Below are 19,172 nucleotides of genomic sequence, written 5' to 3'. Positions count from 1 at the left end.
TCATTAGTTAAGCTGCAAATCATATTTCAATTATAAATTGTTTCCTCCAGGACGAGCACTGGACATGGACATGATTGTCCAAGATTTTCCTTTCAGCTTCAGAGCTGAACTGACCCAGCTCATACTCCATCCAACTCTCTGGCTTTCTCCTGTGCTTGGGCAGCTAACAAAGTGACCTCCATGTGACAAAATGACCTCCGTGTGGCTTCACAAGTTGGCATGACTGACACTTGCCCAGCAGCAAAAAAACACCTGTTTCATCAACCCAGCTGTCCCTCGCTCAGCAACACTGCTTGATGCTTTTCAATCATGGTTAAGTAACAAAAAGACAGAAAGAAAAAAAAACAACACCACACCGAAAAAACCCCACAGCTCCACAAGGCAGCCTTAAGCAATATTGACCAGTCAAGGAGCAAATCTGAGATCCTGCACCAGTAGCAGAGACAAAACCCGGGAGCTGGCGGCTCTCCAAGGGACAGATTGCATCTGGCTCCCGAGAGGCTCGGAATTTCAATCAGGAACTCCAGCCCGCTCCTGCTCCGGTGCTGTGACTGCATCAAAGAGCATTGCATGGCTGCTGCATCAAACACCAAGTGTGAAGAATTGCCAAAGGAAAATTAAGGTCAAATTAGCACCGTAAGCTGTTGCACGTAAAAATATCTCAGGCGAAGGTAGCGTTTCCAAGCTCGCGTTTCTCACACAATGTACCTATGCAGTGTGCAAGGTCTCTGGGGATGGAATATTTCCTCAGGCCACCCAACCCACCTCCTTCCCAGCATCAGGTTTTCACATTTATTATTATTTCCAGGTTTACCAACTCAGAATAAAACTCTTTCTAAAGTAAATCAATTTAATTAAGCCAAGTTTGAAGGAAGAAATAAATAAGAAAATGGCTACAGTGTATCCTCAGGATCCCACGTCAGGCCTAGGATCTGATTTATCCCATTGGAAACTCCCACCCTGGGAGCACCGCAAGCCAGAAACAGCATTTCCGTGCAGCACTCACAGAGGAGATAAAACATTAATGACAGTCAACAAATCCCATAATTTTTAAGTGCTTTCCCTTCCCAACTGCCGCTGCTGGCAGAGGGGAGCATTTGGGGATGTTCCCAGCTCGCTCATAGTAAATAAATGCCTTTTCTCTCCATCTGCCACACTGGAGGAGGTGCGGCGGGTCCCCCTCTTTGCTGGAAACCCCTAGAGCAACACTGAAAACAGAGACATGGTGCAGGATGGCCAGGGGGGTTATAAATATTCCTACCCAAGAACCAGACATGTCTAGGGAAGCCACATCTCCCTTGGTGGAGGCATAAATCTGCCCTTCGCCCCAAAACGGTGTCAGAAATGATGTCACCTTCTCAGAAATTACACAGAAAATAACATCCCATAATGCCACTGGGCTGGGGGTGGGTATCTGATAACAGACCCCCCCCTTGCACACAACTGCACGGGAAAACATGTGCTGGTCCTTGTGACAACAGGAACAAAAAAAAATGCAAAGGAGCACAGAAAATGTCCACAAAAATCAGTAGAAGGAATCCTAAGGCTTTACATTTCTGCGAGTGAAATGAATCGCCTGAAAAGGAAAGTGATGCAATTATATTTAAAGGTAAATAAGAGTGGGAGAGGTGCTGGAGGTCACTGTGTCTCTTGGGGGGATCCAATCACCACATTTCACACCCAACAGCTCATTAAGCCCATCCCAATGGCAGGAGATGGGCTGGTGTCACCAGTCTCCATCCCACCCCAGCCACCCCGGTCTTCCCAGTCACTCTTTAGCAGCAGAAAAGGGAAAATAAGGAGTAATTTCAGTCCTTAGGAAATATAGCCTGCAGGAGCCTCACCAGCAGCTCCACATGGCACCAGGGAGGTCCTGAAGCTGGTAGATGCCTCCTGGGCTTCTGGAGGTGAACAGTGGTGGCATTTGATCTGAGCTGGGGCAATTAACAACCTCTATGTGAGAGCAATTCTCATTGCTAATTGCTCCTAGAGAGGAAAAATTCCAGTGAAAATTAAAGTCTGATAGGGTTTAAGCAGGATATCTTTGAAGTACAAGGCAAAAGACCTTTATCCACCAGGATACATGGTGTTTGTACAGCACATCTAGGAACCATGCACTGCCGTGTGAAAATTAAATGTCATTCTTTTTTATTGTTTCTTACAGAGATGAAGCAGAAATGTAAGATTTTGAGGACAGAAGAGCAATAAAAACAACAAACTGTGAGAGCTGCAAAGTTCAAAATACATTTTGTTCCTTGGTATTCTTCAAGCAATTAAGAAAGGAGGCAGCACACGTCATGGAGCGGTGGAAGGGGTCCTGGTGCTTTGCTGCACACCAGGAGCTTTATCCCAGCATCTGTGGGGTGTCGCAGGGCCTGTCCTGGTGCCAGGCTGTGGCTGTGCCCATCACTGCACCACTGCCTGCTTGTACCACATCTCCAACCCATCCCCTCTCCTCCTCCTATGGGCTCCCACCCGCGACATGTTTGCAGGGAACTATTTTCTGCAATGTCTGCCACTCCAGAGCCATTAGCATCCTCCCACAATTTGGGCTGTCATTTTCTCTAATGATATATTTAAAAAGAAAATGATACCACGAGGCAAAGCATTTCTGGGTGATTATAACACATGGCGAGGAACACCATCAGGCGTGAGTCAACCCGCCGGAGCTCCAGCTGCCGTCTGCTCCCCCCGGCAGCATCACAGGCATGGCTGAGCTCGGCATAGAGTCAACAGCCTCCCAGCCCTGCACCCCAACAATGCCCAGCACATAGGGCAGCCCGCAGGGAGATGCTCCCCCCAAAAAAACCCCACCAAGCTGGGGAGGTCCTGCCACATCCAGGGCTCCATGTGCTCCCACAGCTGTAACCAGCCTGTATTTCTGAAGAGATGATGCTCAAGCCCAAATAGGATGGGGGCTGCAGTGTTTAAACCAGGGCAAGGCTTATGTACAGTGACATTCAGTGAAGGTTTTATATACAGCTATGGCTGGTTCATTTGCTAGTTTGATATTTTTTTTTCTCCCTTTATGGCTGAGCTATAACAACCGCACAACAAAGCTCAGGGACCGTATTGCACCTCTAACTCATTCGGCCTTGGAGCTGCAGGGCAAACAGGTGATTTTAAAAGTCTGAACAGTAAGAAGAAAGAAAAGAAGAGCTAAACCAGGCTACCCAAGCACAGGGACATCCTAAAGACACCATTAAGACCACCTGGGAGTTCATTTATTGCCATTAAGTTGATGAGCAGCTGTATAAAACCCGGAGACAGGCAGCTGTCATGCGCGTGTCTCATTCAAAACTGGGTTTTCTCAATGGCAGGTCCCCTCAAGAGAATTGCCAACTGTTCCAGATTTGTCGTGCACATCTCCAATAAAACTACAGGAGAGGAGAGAAATGCTAAATCTCATTTTAATCGCAATGACTGAGCTCACCAGGGCAGACGGGTCCACATGGAAAGCCCAACACATCCTTTGCTTTCAACCACACAACTTTCTGGTTTGGTTCATCACCTTCAGCCCCACACAAACCCACAGCTCCTGTCCAGAAACACAGTCCTGCCTCTTGCAGATCTCTCCTGGTGAAGCTGCTGCTGAAATCAATACACTGGGCAAGACCCCTGGGCTTTTTTTCTTATGTTGCAACGAACAGACCTGCATCCTCCAACCCTTGGTCCATCAGTGGCTCTGAGCAGCAAGTCAAAGTGAAGATACAGAAAACAAGGGTGAAGTTCATTGCAGGGGGGTTGAACTAGATGAGCTTTGAAGGTTCCTTCCAACCCAAACTGTTCTATGACATGGAGAAAGGCTGCAATCCCTGCCTTGGGGTAGATCTAGCTCTGGAGAGGACAAAAAATAATGGAAGTGGTTAAAATTCTGTTTAGGAGATTGTACCAATGAACCCAACGCACAACAAGTCGCTTCTGCCCGCTTTCCAGTACATCTCTAACAATCCTTGTGATTCATTTTTCCCTTCTGTCACCTTGGCAAGTCTGGGGAGACACGTTCCTGGCAAAATCTGGGCACAGACCCCTAGCTGCCACTCAGTGCAGATGGAGGAGGGCTCATCCACCACCCACGCTACAAAAACCACCGTATCCAGATGATCAAAAACTATTTAAAAAGTGGTTTTCTTCCATGCAAGCTCTCCTGGGTCCTCACAGCCCTGAACTGTCGGGGTGAAGCATCACCCAAGGTTTTCCCGCACTCCCCCTTCCCGCTGTTCTGCAAAGTTCTTAATTATTGAAGGGGGTGGCAGCGAGCTCTCAGGCTGTCAGCATGCTGAGTGTTTGCCCTTCTTAAGTATTAATTTCTAATACGCAAGTAATTTGGAAATATCAAAAGGATTGGGGGTGTAATTTGGAGCACTGTGTCACTAAATAACAAGCTTGTCACAGGGTGGATTTCAATCAAATCGGAGCAATTTAACTTGCAAAATACAGGTTGCAGTTGTTGAAGGAATGGAAATGTCTCCTTTTGTCTGATATACGGTACTCGGATCGCTCACCGGGAGATGCTGTTGTCAGACACTTCCATTGCAGAAGGCATTATTATTGCTAAACACTGTCTTCTGCTATTTTGGGAAGAAAAAGCAGAATTTGCATAGGACTCTGCAATTGCACAGTAGCTCTGCATTGCTTCATTTACGAAGAGCAGAAAAACAGGGCTGGGCAGCAGGAAGGTGCTTTTCACCAGGCAGGCTGCAAGGGAGGAGATGCTGCTCCAGCTCTCCAAAAACCAGGATGCTGGGGAGGCTGGGAGGAAAAGCAGATACTAGCCACCTCAAAAACTGGGAGTGAAACACACAGAGCCCATTTGGACAGCAAACGGGGGGGTTATTTTCCTCCTCCTTCATTCTTTTCAGCAAACAAAATGCCATTAGAAGATAACAGGAATGAGCACAGTACTAACAGAAGCATCTCAGGACATCACGGGAGACATAAGCAGTATCTTTTTGGGCAGGAATGTCTCCCTGCCACAGTGACACAAACATTGACTTCACACCAGCCCCGACTTCACTGCGAAGTAAAATCTTGGCCAGAATTTAAGATCTCCCCCCAACCAAGCCACGAGCCTCCTCTCCCCCACACACCAGGACCGCAGCACCATGCACAAACCTGCCCAGCCCAGGGAGATGATGCAACCACTGATAACGGCACAGGCAGGTTTTGATGCATGACAATGAGGCGGGACACGGCTGATTTGCATTTCTATGGCCTTGTTTGGATCAACATAAATTTTATACGCTGCATTTACGCTGATAAGCATGCACCTGCATCCATGCACGACTTCGTCCTGCCCCATCTCCCCTCAGTTTCCCTCAATCAAGCTGAGAGACAGAGCCAAGCCCAAAACCCTCCTAATGATCTCTAGAAATAGCACCAAGACAACAAGGCTGAGAAAAGCATCCATCATCAAGATGAACGGCAGAAGACGAGGACTCACAGGATCCAGCTCAGGGACCTCGTGGGTCACCAGCAGCCGCTGTTTGCTCGGTGACAAGTCGTTTCTTCCCCAGATTCGGGTGGCTTGGTCCCAGCACAGCTCTCATCACCATCCAGCCCAGTCAATCCTTCCATGACCATATTTTTCTATTTCTCTGCCTTATTCTTTCCCATAGCAACTCTATGTACTCAGCAACTGCCCTCAGAAAAGTTTACATTCATTTAGAGATAAAAACATATAAAGGTGCCAGGATTGTGTCAGCAGTGCTAGGATAGTAACACTGGGATCCTTTGTGTTATTTCCCACCTTCAGCCCCAGGGTAGGAGGGAAATTTTGGCACGGCTGGTGCAGGACTAATGTCTGAGTCAGCATCAGGTTGTAAATACCCCAAAGCAGCCAAAAAAAAAACAGTTCTCCAGGTTAAATTAGTGCAAGCTGTGAAAAATCTTTTCTTAAAAAGAAGTCTGATCTGGCAGCTCCGAAACTCCAGAATTCAGGATTAAAAGCATATGGTTGGAGAAGAACCAGAGGAAATTATTTTCCCATCCAGGCACTTGGGGAATAACTGGCCCAAGTATGTGATGAGCCCATGGCTTCAGCTCAGCACCATCTCACACCCGCCACCCTCGGGTGATGAACAGGGCTGGTTCAGCTCTATTCCTTTCCCTAGAGGAGAGAAATTTAAGAAGTCACAGAAACTGAGACTTCACAGGCTGTCTGAAGCAAAACCACCCACAATATTCATGTATCTGTGTTTGCACTGAGCAGCTCTGGAAAAAAAAAAAATCTGATGGCTTTGACAGCCTTCACCTCTTCTTGATGCTCCCATTAACAAAAGCCAGGTCTGGAGGATTACGGCCATATTGCTGCAGGGGAACTTGGACTTATTTCTGCATGCCTCAGGCACAGAAAGCTGGAAATCACAAAAGCTGCTCCTGCCGTTGTGTAGCTGGTACCTCAGAGGACCCATCAAGTGCAAAATGGCAGCCTGCAAAGCCAGCTCCGCTCCATCCCTTCCCTGCCCGCAGGCAAGGAGAACTGCTCAGCAGCACTGAAATGAGCCAAGTTACAATAAGCAAAAGGTACATTAATCATTTGCAGCATCTGCCCCTAAGGGATGGCAAAGGAGGATGAGAACGGAGCCAGGAATCACCCTGGGTGCGCAGGGAGGTGATGGAGCAGAGCAGGGAGACGCGACCAGCACAACAGTTACTGCCCAAACACAGCAGCACATCTTGGACAGGAGGAATCGCCAGCAATCGCCATTCCACCAGGATCGCTCCCTGCCCTCCAGGTGCTTTGCTCTCCTCCTCTTCCTCACCTCCACCACACTCTCTTCCCTCTTTTCTCACTAATTATGTTCAGGAAAAGTTAATGAAAGCCAAGAGGTTCCCCAGCTGCTCCTCACTGAGCATGTCCTGGGACTTCAGAATCCAATTAAAAGTGCTTTGGTCCAGGCTGCAGACTCATTTGCAATGTAGTGGAATATTTTCTTTAATTATTTTGATTTGTTTTATTCTTCTCCGTTTCCTCTAAGATCTTTCTCTCTACAAACAAGCAAAATAAGTGTTTTCTACGGTACTCGAACACCAATTTTGCTTAGTGTTTGCATCATTATCCCATTAGAATAAACTGTCAATAGCTTTGCAAGCCGCTGGCTGAGCTGAAGAGAGCAGTTGTCCCTGCATCCTGATCAGACTCTGGGTGGCACAGCATCGTCACCTTCAATAGGACATCAGCACCCAAACACCAGCCACCTCGCAAAAACCCTCCTCAGACTCCACAGACACAGTCTGGCATTGAGACTTTAATGCAGCCGCTGAGGTTTTCTGGGAGCAAATCTCACAGCTCCCACAGGCTGGGGAATAAGTTGTTTCCCCCACGAGCATCCCGTATCAGTCACACAATGGGGAGGGCACATTTGCAAACCCCTGCTTCCCCCCCGCCAGGTATTCAAGCTGCACCAAACCAACTCAGTTTAAACGCTGACATCACCCATTTGGCCAGACAGGGTCATTGCTAATCCCTAGGAAAAGGATTTTGAGCAGATGGTTCATTAGGAAAACACAGCTCCTTGCACGCATGATACATTCATGAACAGCTTTTTGCTTTTCTCAGAGCGACAGCCATTAGCAGGAGCAATCTCACTTTTGCTTAACACAAAGGCGTTTTGGTCTACACGTTACAGGCTCTTGGCTCTGCTGGAGCTGATGCTCAGCAGCTTTGCCGTGCATCGCTCAGGCCTGGGCTGTGTCACCATCTCCACGGTGGATCCTCCAGCATCGCCCGCTGCTGGCAGCGCTGCCATTGCTGCCCACCAGCGCTGCAGCCACAGCATCCCAGCCCCGGGATGCAGATTCTTGCCAAAACACTCTTCTGCGTGGTCTGGTTGCTGGGAGGGATAGGGAGTATTTCACAACCCAAGCCAAAAGCACCACTTTGACAACACAGCACCGTCACCTCAGCACTGCCACCTTAACACAACCACACTCTGGGTTAGGAGGGATTTCCAGCACCTGGATGATGCTGTTCAAAGCCAGATGGTCATCAAAACACCTCCAGCATGGGCAGGAGCTGACAGCTGCAGGTAGGGCATCTGAGCTGCACCCACTGACCACCCCAGCTATCAGAGGGGTGAACCCCACCTTCAACGCAGCCTTCGCACCTTCAGCACCCCCCAGTCTAGCAGGAGGCTCCACCAATTCCCTGGCACAAGCAGCAGCCTGGTCCCCTGTGGGCACAGGCCACACGTCACCCCGCGAGCTCGCACAGCAGCACACATGTGGGATCGCAGTCACCTCCAAGGGGAAAAAACACCCTGTGCTTTCTCCTTCCATAAAAGCTTGCTGCTTTTCTTCTTGTGGAAAGGGTAATAAATGCAGTAAGGTTTTCTTATCAACATTACAAGCCAGACACGATGTTGTTATAAAGACTGCTTGAAACACCCGGTACAACATCCTGGAATGAGAATTGCTATAAATCCTCTTCTTCAGTATCTCTTATTTCTGTCTCCAGGTGGACAGATTTATGGCTGGGATAGTCCAAGAAGCACCTGTTCTTACTTGCCAGGAAGAAATACAATGCCAGATCCCTTCTTTATTGCAAGAAATCCTCTTCAAAGCTAATAACCACCTTCCACCCTCCATCCCACTGTGAATATTTTACTGCCACTTAAATTCATCCTTAGCCCTGATCTTGCTGCTGGCACAGGGTTTAACCTGCTTTGGATAATCACCAGGCAAGTGACACGTTCTGTTCTCATTTTTGTTTGCGAGGTTGACTGCAGAAGTAAAATCATGTCCCTGTCATGCCTAATGCAGATGGGTTTTGTACAAGCGCTTCCCACCAGTGGAGATCATTGTTAATCCTTCCCAACCCCACTCATCCCTAGGGATGCAGGGCAGCTTTCGGAGCCGGCAGGGATAGCAGGGTGGATTTAATTCCCTGCCTCCAGGAGACCCTTCCCTGCTATGCCAGAATAAGGGGGAATAATATCTTTTGACTTTGATATCCCCCCTCACTGGAGCCATCTGCCTGCCAAAATCTGTCGCTGTGCGGAACTGGGCACCTCAATTCACCTCCAGCATCCACCTCCCAGCCCAGCTAATGACACATTTCTACCCAAATACACTGTTAGAGATGGAAGATCAGATGGCAAGGAGGAAAAAAAAAATATATTCCCTTGAATATTTAATATTAATTGAGGAAGTGGATGGGAAAGTCGGGTACACTCTGCACAAACACTTAATACGCCAGATGGGTTGGAGTAATTCTAAGCAGTGGTTTAGTAAATGTCTTAAGAAGATAATCAACGCAGGCACAGAGCTGCATAAGTGGCATCCAATAAATGCTTCAATCAACATGCATTAAAGACCAGAATAAAGGCTATTTACAAAACTTCAGTAGGTAAAACAAAAAAAAAAAAAAGAAAAACCATAACACATTATGATTTTAATGAGATATGAAGGCTAATTAGTAAAAGACAGCAATAGCTGATGGAAAAAATGGAAAGCACCCATTCAAAAGCATCACTTCTGGGTAACTGCATTTTTCTTCTATCGCTCCTGAACAGTTTTTAACAGGAAAACTGTCAGGCAGATGTTTTTTACTCATTTAAGCAGTAAGAGCCACTGCAGTGATGACAAGGAGGAGCAGATTTAGGCTGTGCATCCATCTGCCCAGCAAGGATGGTCAGAGACACGAGGGGATGTTCCCACAGCCCTGTGGGCAAAATCACCCTTTCCACAGCAAAAAGCAAATGCGGACTTGCATCTCTGATCCAGAGACATTTCCTCTCCCTGTGGTAGACAACCTGCCTTTCACAGCCTTTATCCTTTGAAACAGAGTAAAAGATGTGGTGTCAGAGGGCTTAAGTGGGTGCTGAGAAAGCAAAGTGAGTTTCCAGATTAATGCATTTCTTGACATTTCACATCATCTTCTGCATTCATCTGTGCAAACAACAGTTGTATTCTTATCGCTGTTTTGAACCATATTGTTGCTGTGCCATACTCCGTGGCAATTCCAGTATCCCTTGATAAAGAGAAGCCACCCGCAGCACCGGGAGGCTGATGCTGATTCTGCTCTTGCTTGTTATAAAAAGCTCATACAGAGAAAAGTAATTCAGAAAGACTACAAGCCACGAGCAGCTCTTACTCAGATATTTCACCAGGTAAAGCACTTGTGTGTCTTCTCTTTGCAGGGGACCAATCCTCACCCTGCTGAACACCAGGAAAACCTTGTGCTCTGCCCTGCCTGTGCACCTCCCCAGGCTGCTCCAGAATTTTAGGAGAAGAACATAAAGGCGACACTGAAAAACCTCTCAGAGAAACAGCAGAGAGGCAAACTCCCCCAAAAAAAATCCCTCTTGGAAACAAACGACTCATCTAAATGAAAAGAACAAAACCTACAAAAGCTGTTGCCGAGGCAAACCTGTGATCTAATCCCCTGAGTCATGCAGCAGTGCCTGGAAAGCAGCGCAGGCTCTGCCTTGGCAGTTCTACCACTTGTTCCATTGACTTCCCCACCTCCCAGCAAAGCCTCGGGACACCCAACCCCATCCCTCATACCCTTCTCCTCAGAAATGGGTACTGGTAGTGAGCAAGACGTGTTTTTCGGAGGGGTGAATCACTACCCGCATCCTCCCCAAGCACCCACTGGTACCCAAATCACCCACCTTTCCCCCAGTGCCGAGACATGATGTACAGGAGATGCTCTGCCAGCAATTGACAGCTGCCCATGTGAATTATCCATCCCACTATGCATAATGCAGAGTTAGATAACGCAAAATAGGCACCTATTATTAATGATCAATTCCAGCATATAGAAAAGTTATTCCATGAACACCAGGATTTGAGTTGGCACCATTAGAAAGAAGCGACACTGCAGAACTGCAAAGACACAGGAAAGTTTGAAGGGACAACAGCCTCTGGTCACAGAGAATGCCCATGGGGTGTCAGTGTTTCCGGGAGTTAAGTGGCATGGAAGATAATCTTTCAAGAAAAAGGTTAAAATTAACATCCTGATTAAGTTACAGCTCTCAGAAATCAGCTCATAGACACTGGGAGGGAAGGATTTGAGTACAAATGGAGCCTTGGGGAAGGCCTGGGTGTAAAGGTTACAAGTTTTTAATCTTCAGCCTCTTCCATGAAAGAAAATCCATCAACATCAGTGCTGGATTGCCAGCTGGTTGGCTGGGGGAGCATCCTCAGAGCTGGGAAATACAGAGAGGAAAAAGCGCTCTGGAGCAGATGGCAGCAGAGGAACACGCAAGCGTGACGTTCTGCACTTCTGTAGGCTTCGCTCTTCAAAAGCCTCTTGCATTTCCTTACAATGCGACAATTTTTGAGTCCGGCTTACAGCACATTGGCCCTGGATTGTGTCAGAGAGACACTTCAGGATTGCAAATTCCATTAACCAGGGCTCCGAGGGGCTGCTCCAAAACACCAGCATCACTCGAGCATTCCTCTGCCTCACACGTGGGGATGAGCTCAGCACGAGATGATGCATTGGTAGTTATTAAAGTCTCAGCTCTTTGGAATAATTGGTGTCATTAACTTTGGGAGACTTGCGGAAAACAAATATGACTTCGGCAGAATTAAATCACCTCCTTCTGTGGGACATCAATTACGGAAAATGCCATCTCAGTCTGCAGCAGACCACTCAGCACAAGGCTCGATGAGGGACCATTTTAATCAGGGATCATTATGGGATGTGTAAAACGCAGGACTGCTTTCCAAAGTATTTACTCAGGATATTCTAGCAAGAAGCAACTCTTCAGTGGCTTTCATGATCAGAACACAGAGCAGAGATGCTGCAGGGAAAGGAGGAGGAACTGGGGGAGAGAGAAAGGAACAAAGACAAATGCTTTAGTGCCAAGCACAGTTATCGATAATGCAAGTAATTAGTACAGGGTTGTGATTACCATAGTGAACAGATCATACAGTGGGATCCTCCTACAAATGCATTCAGGGGATCACAGTTAAATTTAATACCAAACTGCAGGGTGGAAAAAAATAACAGAAACACGTAGGCCATGGAAGAGCTGCCAGATGATCAAGATATTAAAGAAGCCCTGTGGAAACACTCGAAAGGGCTCTGTTTAGTCAATCCTGGAGCAAAGCACACACACCAAGAATGAAAAATAAGATTAAGAAAGAAAAAAACCTGTCTTAGCCTACTTCCCATGGAGCACAAGGGCAGGCAATTGCATTTGCCTAAAGGAAGCTGTTTGGTTTTTTTACCATCTCAAAGCCTCTGCCGCGTTCCCCCTTCTCTAGACACCCGCGCTCTGCATGCGGAACACACGCTGCTCATGGCAGAGCTGCCGCGCATCACATCCCTTTGCAGAGACGATGCTCTGCAAGCCAGGGAGGGGACTCGCTTCGCTTTTCACTGCCTCTGAAATCCCGCCAACGGTTACAAGGACATTTGCGAGTCACCAGGCAAAGCACGGCTTGGGAGTACAAGGACCTGAGCCCTGCGGTCCCACCATGACACAGAGCAAACCAGCTCCAGAGCTGGGAACCACACAAAGCACATCCCCCAGGATACATCTGCCCCTTGCAAGTTGTCTACAAAGCTGGATGATGCTAACAAGAAATCAGGGACATTAATGGGGCTCCAGTGACCCCCAACATTGGTTTACCCTAAATCATGCATCCTTTGAGCTCTGAGTGTCCCTCACCAGAACTAACAGCAGCTGGACATGGAGCAGATCATCTCCTCCTCTCGGGATTGTCTGACCACGCATTTGACTCCTTTTTTTCCCCATTTATCCTGCTCTCAGCAGTCAGAATTAATCGAGTCCATCAAGCAGCTTCTGTGAAGGATGTTCCTTCCTCTGCTCAGTGTGTTTAAGAGCAATGCGAGCTGCCATTTAGTTGATGGGTAAATAACTTTGTTTAGCTTCTTCCCCTGTCATTAGTGGACACCACATTAAGAACATGGCAAATCACTGAGGAGAGGAAGAAACACTTGTGCTAATCAGATTTAAATAGCTGACAGCACACACAGTGCATCAGACCGAGTTACAGGCAGCTGATAACGGATGGCACTCACTGCCTGATGGAAAACGCCAGCGTCCCTCTGGATACACATTTTTCTCACCATCCAAACGCAAAGACCTCTCCATAACACCCCAGACTTCAGCATACACCTGTGAGAGTTTGCTTTGACAACGGTAGCTTGTGAATCTCTCCATCACCTTAGCATACATCCCTACCTGCCCCCTTCCCAAAACAGCCTGCAAATCCCATTTACCAGCCCAGACCATCCAGTAACTTTTGGCTAACCTCTCTGGGACAGTCCTGTCTGGTGCTCCCTGATAACAGGTATCTCTTTAATGCAGCAGAGAAAACCATAATGAGCTCCCAGCACTGGAAACTGCAGCAAAATAAACTTAGCCAGAAACAAGACAGTTATTAATTACAAGGGTAATTTCCAAACTTGCCAAGGACTTCCAGGGGTTTGCTATCACACATCACTCAGCCTTGAAATTCAGATGCAACAATATGCAAGAGCTCAGACAGAAACATGGGCTCAGGGCAGTGATGGGGTAAAGCTTTACACCCCATGGGAGGTCAGATTAAATAATCAGAACAATCCTTCCTGGTTTCAAAGGCAGTGAGCAACCAAGCTTAACAGAGCACAGAACCCCATGAAATTAAACCAGACCAAGGGTTCCCACACAGAAATGCTTTAATCTGGTGCAATTTAACACAAACTGCCCTTCCATACATATCTGCAGCCTGCACGTGGAACCCCCAAGCACAGACATTTTACTGGTCTCGGCAGAAGCACAAAGCCCTGCGTGTCCCACCTCGACTCACAGACTGTATGTGGCAAAGGCTGGAAAACCCACGCAGATGCATCAGGTCTCCTGAATAATGAGACATGAGATACAGCACTTGCTTTCCAATAGAAAAGTTAGAATTAAAAAAAAAGTGTAAAAGTACCACCAGTCCCGCTGCCTGGGAGGACAGCATACGTGTATTTTTGCTGCTGCTGTCTCAGCCCAGCACTGTTCAGAACTGCCACCAGCTAGACTGGAACTTGCAGTAGGAAATTGAGTCAGGCTTTGGCTCCTTGTCCCCTGAGCAAAGAAATGATGACATCCCAAATGCCACTAAATCACAGTCTCTTTAGCCCCATCCTCAGGGCACCTCCCTGGGCTCAGCATCACCCCATCATCTGGGTCCCAATGCACTTCCCAGACTCTAGGCAACCTCCATGAGATGTCACAGGGTTTGCAACACAAGGCTGTAGCTGCACAAGGGTTCCCGATTTATGGCAATAACAGGAAATTAAAGCAATATTTCATTGCTAACTAATGGTATTAGGTGTCGCTAATCCCTCAAGCACAAAGTGATGAGAAAAGACACAGCTGCAGCTGTGGACACCCAGCCCATAACCCACCGGTTCCTTCATAACCCCGCTCATCACACTTACCATGAGCATTAAATGGATTGGGAAAGAGTGTGGAAAATATAAGTTCTGCAGAACTTTCACCTGCTTTTTCCAGCTTTCAGCCAGCAGGAGCTATTCACCGCCACTGCAATTACTTGCATTAAACTATCCCACTAAGGAGACCCACCTGCACCAGGGCTGGGGTGCCCCAGGTGCACTAAGGTGTCCCTGGGGATTATCCTTACCCACACCTGGACAGAAAAGAGCACAAGGGTCAACCATAAGGTCTCCCACTTCTCAGCTAGACCCTCAATGAAGGTCAAAAACCCAGGAGTACGTCAGACACCTGATGTCCGCCCAAGTCCCAAAGTCCTTTTGATGGCAAAGCCTCAAATCGGTGACTTCAACCTCTTCACCCATAGGTTTTGAATAGGAGGGCTCAGGCTGGTTTTAAACCATTTGTACAGTCAATTCTTTACAAATCTTCCCAGTCACTTGGGGACACGAGATTTGCCCAGTTCAGCTCAGTAATATAATTTCCTCTGTTTCCTTTATTCAGGGGATGCAAGTACATTTTATATATTAACCTGAGCCTTTCACCAGCACAATTAATTCGGCAGGCTGGGCTATTCATAGGGCCATTGTTACTGAAAGATAGGCAATATGAGCTAATAAAATAAACAACAACATATGGGATTGCAGGGTGGATTGGCAGAATGTAATTAAGTGAGCTGGAAACTGGCCAGGATAGTAAAAGGAATTATTTTATTTGGACTTTTTTTTTAAAGGCCAGAAGTGGTCTGGGCTTTGCATTCCTCCCCAGCCCCGGGTGCAGCTGGGGGTCAGGCCCTGCTTGCTGCAGCTGTGCAAGCCCAGCTGACTCCAATGGTCTTTTTGCAAAAGCAAGGGGACTTCACTGATCACAACTCCATGGGCTGAGTTGTGCTTGGCCAAGTGTTCACATGAACAACCTTGCCAGAGAAAGAAGCCTATGGATTAGTACCCTAAAAATCTCACCTGGATTCCCATCTTGGCCCTGTATATCACCTCTGACACCCATCAGCATGAGGCAGAGCATCGCCTTTTAACCCGCTTCGCCCTTGAAAGATCCCATGCAGAGGACGCAAACATTTGCTACTTACAGCAGCTGATGCAGCTGGACACAGATGCCACCTGGGGTCTCTGGAAGAGCAGAGGATGGCATCTGTAACCGCTGAGCCAGGTGCTGGCACTCCCATTTTTGCCAGTTCTTGCAGACTCAGGGTCCAAGCCTTGTAGGACATCTCCACAGCTTCAGCACAGCCCCACTGCACCTGGGCCAGCTCCTCCTGAGCTGCCCCACAAAAACCTCCTTCAGCCTCAACTAAAGCATCCCAGGAGCTTCTTCAGCACCTCCCTAGGTTCTCTCCTGAAAATCCCTCCACTGATCAGAGCTCCAGTCCCTCCTTCACACCCAAATACACATCCTAGGTGAGGCAGCTTCAAAGCTACTGCCTGCTCTGCCCAAGAAAAGAGACCCAAACCAGCTTCTCTGCCCTATCTGGCTTTTATTAAGGGACAATTAGTGACCGATTGGGCCCCTGCAGCTCCTCCTTCCCAGTGCAGCCCCACAGCTGCATCTGTTAACACCTGAGAGCTGGGGTCAACTCGTCCTTAGAAGACCTTCTCCTTCCAAGATCCCACCATGAGTCCCAAGGACCTTCCCTGTCCCAGAGCGATGCTGGGGTGTGCTGCAGCACATCTGAACCAGCCTCTTCCCCTTCCTCCATCACCCTGCTCAGCCATCACATCCCAGAGTTCTGTTCTGACCCAAAACACTCCCCATCCTGGCCCAAAATACTCCCCATCCTGACCTCGAAATGCTCCCCATACTGACCCAAAATGCTTCCCTCTTCTCCCAGCCCTCCTCTGAGCACCCGCAATAATTACATCAGTTTGTCCCATGGGGAGGGAAGGAGAAGCAAACCACCCAAGCTCTAACACAAAAGGCCAAAATGCCCTGAAAATTGCTATTTCTCTGGGAAATAAACAGCTGGGAAGAGCACTGAGGTCATGGCAAAAGGCAGAGCCAGAAAAAGCGAACCTCTTCTTGACTTCTTCTGCCTCTAGAGAGCATTGTTGCATTTTCTTCCCAGCAAGAGCCAGGAACAGACGCATGTCCCCGCACCAGGAGCAGCAGCACTGGAAATGCTGCAGTGGCACACGGCAATCTCACACTAAAACCCCCACACACCTCTTCTGCCAGCCCTCAGGACTAACAAAGCCAGGCAGAGAAGGTCACGGCAGTTCTGGACCCGGCTCGCCTTCCATCAAACGCGCTTCACTGCCTCATGGCAAAACACTGCTGGGGAAAGGGCAATTAATTGTTGCTTCTCCAAGATGGCAAAGCAGTCCACAGTGCACCAGGGAAGGGAGAGGAAGCTGCCGGAATGGCTGGCAGAGAGAGGAGGAGGAGGAGGGGGGAGGAGGAAGAAAAGCCCTCACATGCATGTGCCCTGCCTGCAGGATCAGCCCTTCCGCACCCTCTCCATGGGACATCCTCTCCTTTCACCCCGCTATCCCACATCCACCCATTCCTCATCTCTCCGCTGCTCTCTCCCTGATAAGTCCAACTCATTATCCAAAATCAATTACAATACATATATTTTTTTAAGGGAGCATCCTTGCCGTTACGGAGAGAAAGGTTATTACGGGCCCAATTTGCAATGGCTGAGATAATTACTTTCTCCCACGCAGCATGAGTCAGGCTGCAGCTACCGGAGCCGTCGGCTGTGGAGGTACGAGGCGCTGGCTGAAGCGTGATCTCTCTGGGCTGATGGTCTGATAAAAGGGCAGCAGAAATTTGTGAGAACACACTGTGATGAGCTGAATTCACCCAACCGCCCACCGCCCCGGCAGAGCTGTTCAAAGCAGGCGTTTCTTCCATCATTATCTTCTCCAGACCACAGCCAGGTTGGCAGGGTGGGAGAGGTGATGGAGCAGGACCAGGGCAGAGGGCAGGACAGAACCGGGGTGACAAGGACAAGGGAAGGTGTGTGAAGGGCAAAGTAAATACACCATTTTGCATGAGCTCTGCTACTGCAAAAGCATTTAGAAAACACCCATCTGCACATCCTGCTTGTCTCAGGGGAGGACATGAGGAGGACTTCAACTTCTCCAGGTCACGGCCACCTGACTGAGCAATGTTTTACACTCAGCGGCTGGTGATCTGCAAGAGCTGAATGCAAATTGTTTGATTCTGTATTTATTTGCAGAGGAAAGGAAAACTCCAGCAGCTCTGCAGAAGAGTAAACACCTGCGCTGAGCTCCAAAGCTGCTCCTCAAACTGTCCCCATGCAGGCCGTACCCTGCACACTTTCCCTTGGCCTTCATGGCTCCAGGCCAGTAGCTGAGCCCAACCTCACACCATTTCTATAGTACTTGGAGCAACATTTTTCCCTGAAAGCATTAAGCATCCTCCCCAAACCCTGTAGGGCTCAGGAGTGGAAATTACTCAGAGCATCAGGCGAGTCCTCCGCTGTTGTCAAATTTTGGAGAGCATTCTCCAGGCCCTGGAGAAGAGGCACCTACAGCGAGCAGGACAGGACTGCAGAACTGCCCGGGCAACCAGACCCTTTCTGGGAATGAAAACAGACTCCAAAAAACCCTTGGATACTTGTAAAACATTCATTTTGAACGCAGAGCTGCTGTCTGTGCATGGCCACCCCGCATGACACGGAGCTCTCAGGTTTCACACGGCAGCTCGGAAGTGCTTCTCCCCACTCTGTTCCCTGCAATCTGCTGAGCCGATTTCTTTGCCAGATGAGATCTTAATCACTGTGTAAACCCCGACTGCGAGCGGGGAAGCCGTGGCCCTGCCACCATGGGAGCGCTTCCCTTCCGGGATGATTAAAGGTTTTGCTTTGGGGGCTCTGGACACAGAAGAAAGGGGTGGCTCTGGTTTTTGGCCACTGGCTTTCCTTTCTTCCATGGTTTTATTTGGTTCCACTCCTCCCCAGAGCCCCACTGTGTCCCTCAGCCCTGCTGATGAAGCAGATGATCTGTCACCCCGGTCCCAAAGAGGACAGTTGTGCCAGTGCTCCTGTCATCAGCCTCCCCTCCACGATGCCGCTCTCATTTCCGAGCACTCTGCCTATTGCACCACTCCGCTCTTCCCCATCGCACTCCAATTACAATATGGCAAAGGAGCAAATACCTTTTATTCTTTTTTTTTCATTCTCCCAGATGCACTTTTAGTTTTTCTAAGGATGTCACATTTTTGGCTCAATATTGTAAATTCACAGTGACTTCGGAGGCGTGGTGCTGAGCGCTGGGGCAGCAGAGGTTTGGATTCCAGTTTCTCAAGAGTCGAATGTTTTCAGTCTTTTAATTCATAAAGTGGATTAATGACCTTGGAATCCTTAAGGGGAGAGATGGGTCCCTGAGGTGCTGGGGTGCTGGGGAGGGCAACAGCACCTTAGGGATGGCAGAGAGGTGAGAGCAGCACAGCAACCCCCAGACCCAAATACAGGGAGGTTTCTCCCTGCAGAAAAGTCATAATTTCCCCAGATTCATGCTTGCAGCGGACAATCATGCAGAGGCATTTCCCCCTACAGAAAATCTTCAAAAAATCAGCTTCATTTGGGGAGGGACCGTCCCTGCATCCCCATGGCCACAGCAGCCCCCAAAGCCAGTGGTTGTTGCTTTCAGCAGCTCTGCCCAGGAATTGCTGGAAATCACCCCCATGTGTCAAAACACAGGCAGGGAAGAGGGTAATTCGGAGGTTGTTTTTGTGACTTTTGTCCTGTTATTTTTTACAGTGGCTGTGCTCCAAGTATTAAACAAT

At 48.4% G+C, this 19,172-nt stretch overlaps 1 long non-coding RNA gene across 1 annotated transcript in view; it reads right to left on the bottom strand.

Annotated features, from left to right (window-relative positions):
• The window catches only part of LOC135575259 (uncharacterized), a 39,267-nt gene extending 23,427 nt beyond the window's left edge, over nt 1–15,840 (bottom strand). The window contains exon 1 of the long non-coding RNA XR_002409222.2: nt 15,490–15,840. This is a non-coding gene — a long non-coding RNA (uncharacterized LOC135575259). The remainder of the gene's footprint in view (nt 1–15,489) is intronic.
• Nucleotides 15,841–19,172: the final 3,332 nt, after the last annotated feature.

This window comes from Columba livia, chromosome 16 (genome assembly GCF_036013475.1).
Source record: "Columba livia isolate bColLiv1 breed racing homer chromosome 16, bColLiv1.pat.W.v2, whole genome shotgun sequence".
Lineage (NCBI taxonomy): Eukaryota > Metazoa > Chordata > Aves > Columbiformes > Columbidae > Columba > Columba livia.
Note: the sequence above shows the minus strand (reverse complement) of the source record. Positions and strands in the feature narration are given on the sequence as shown.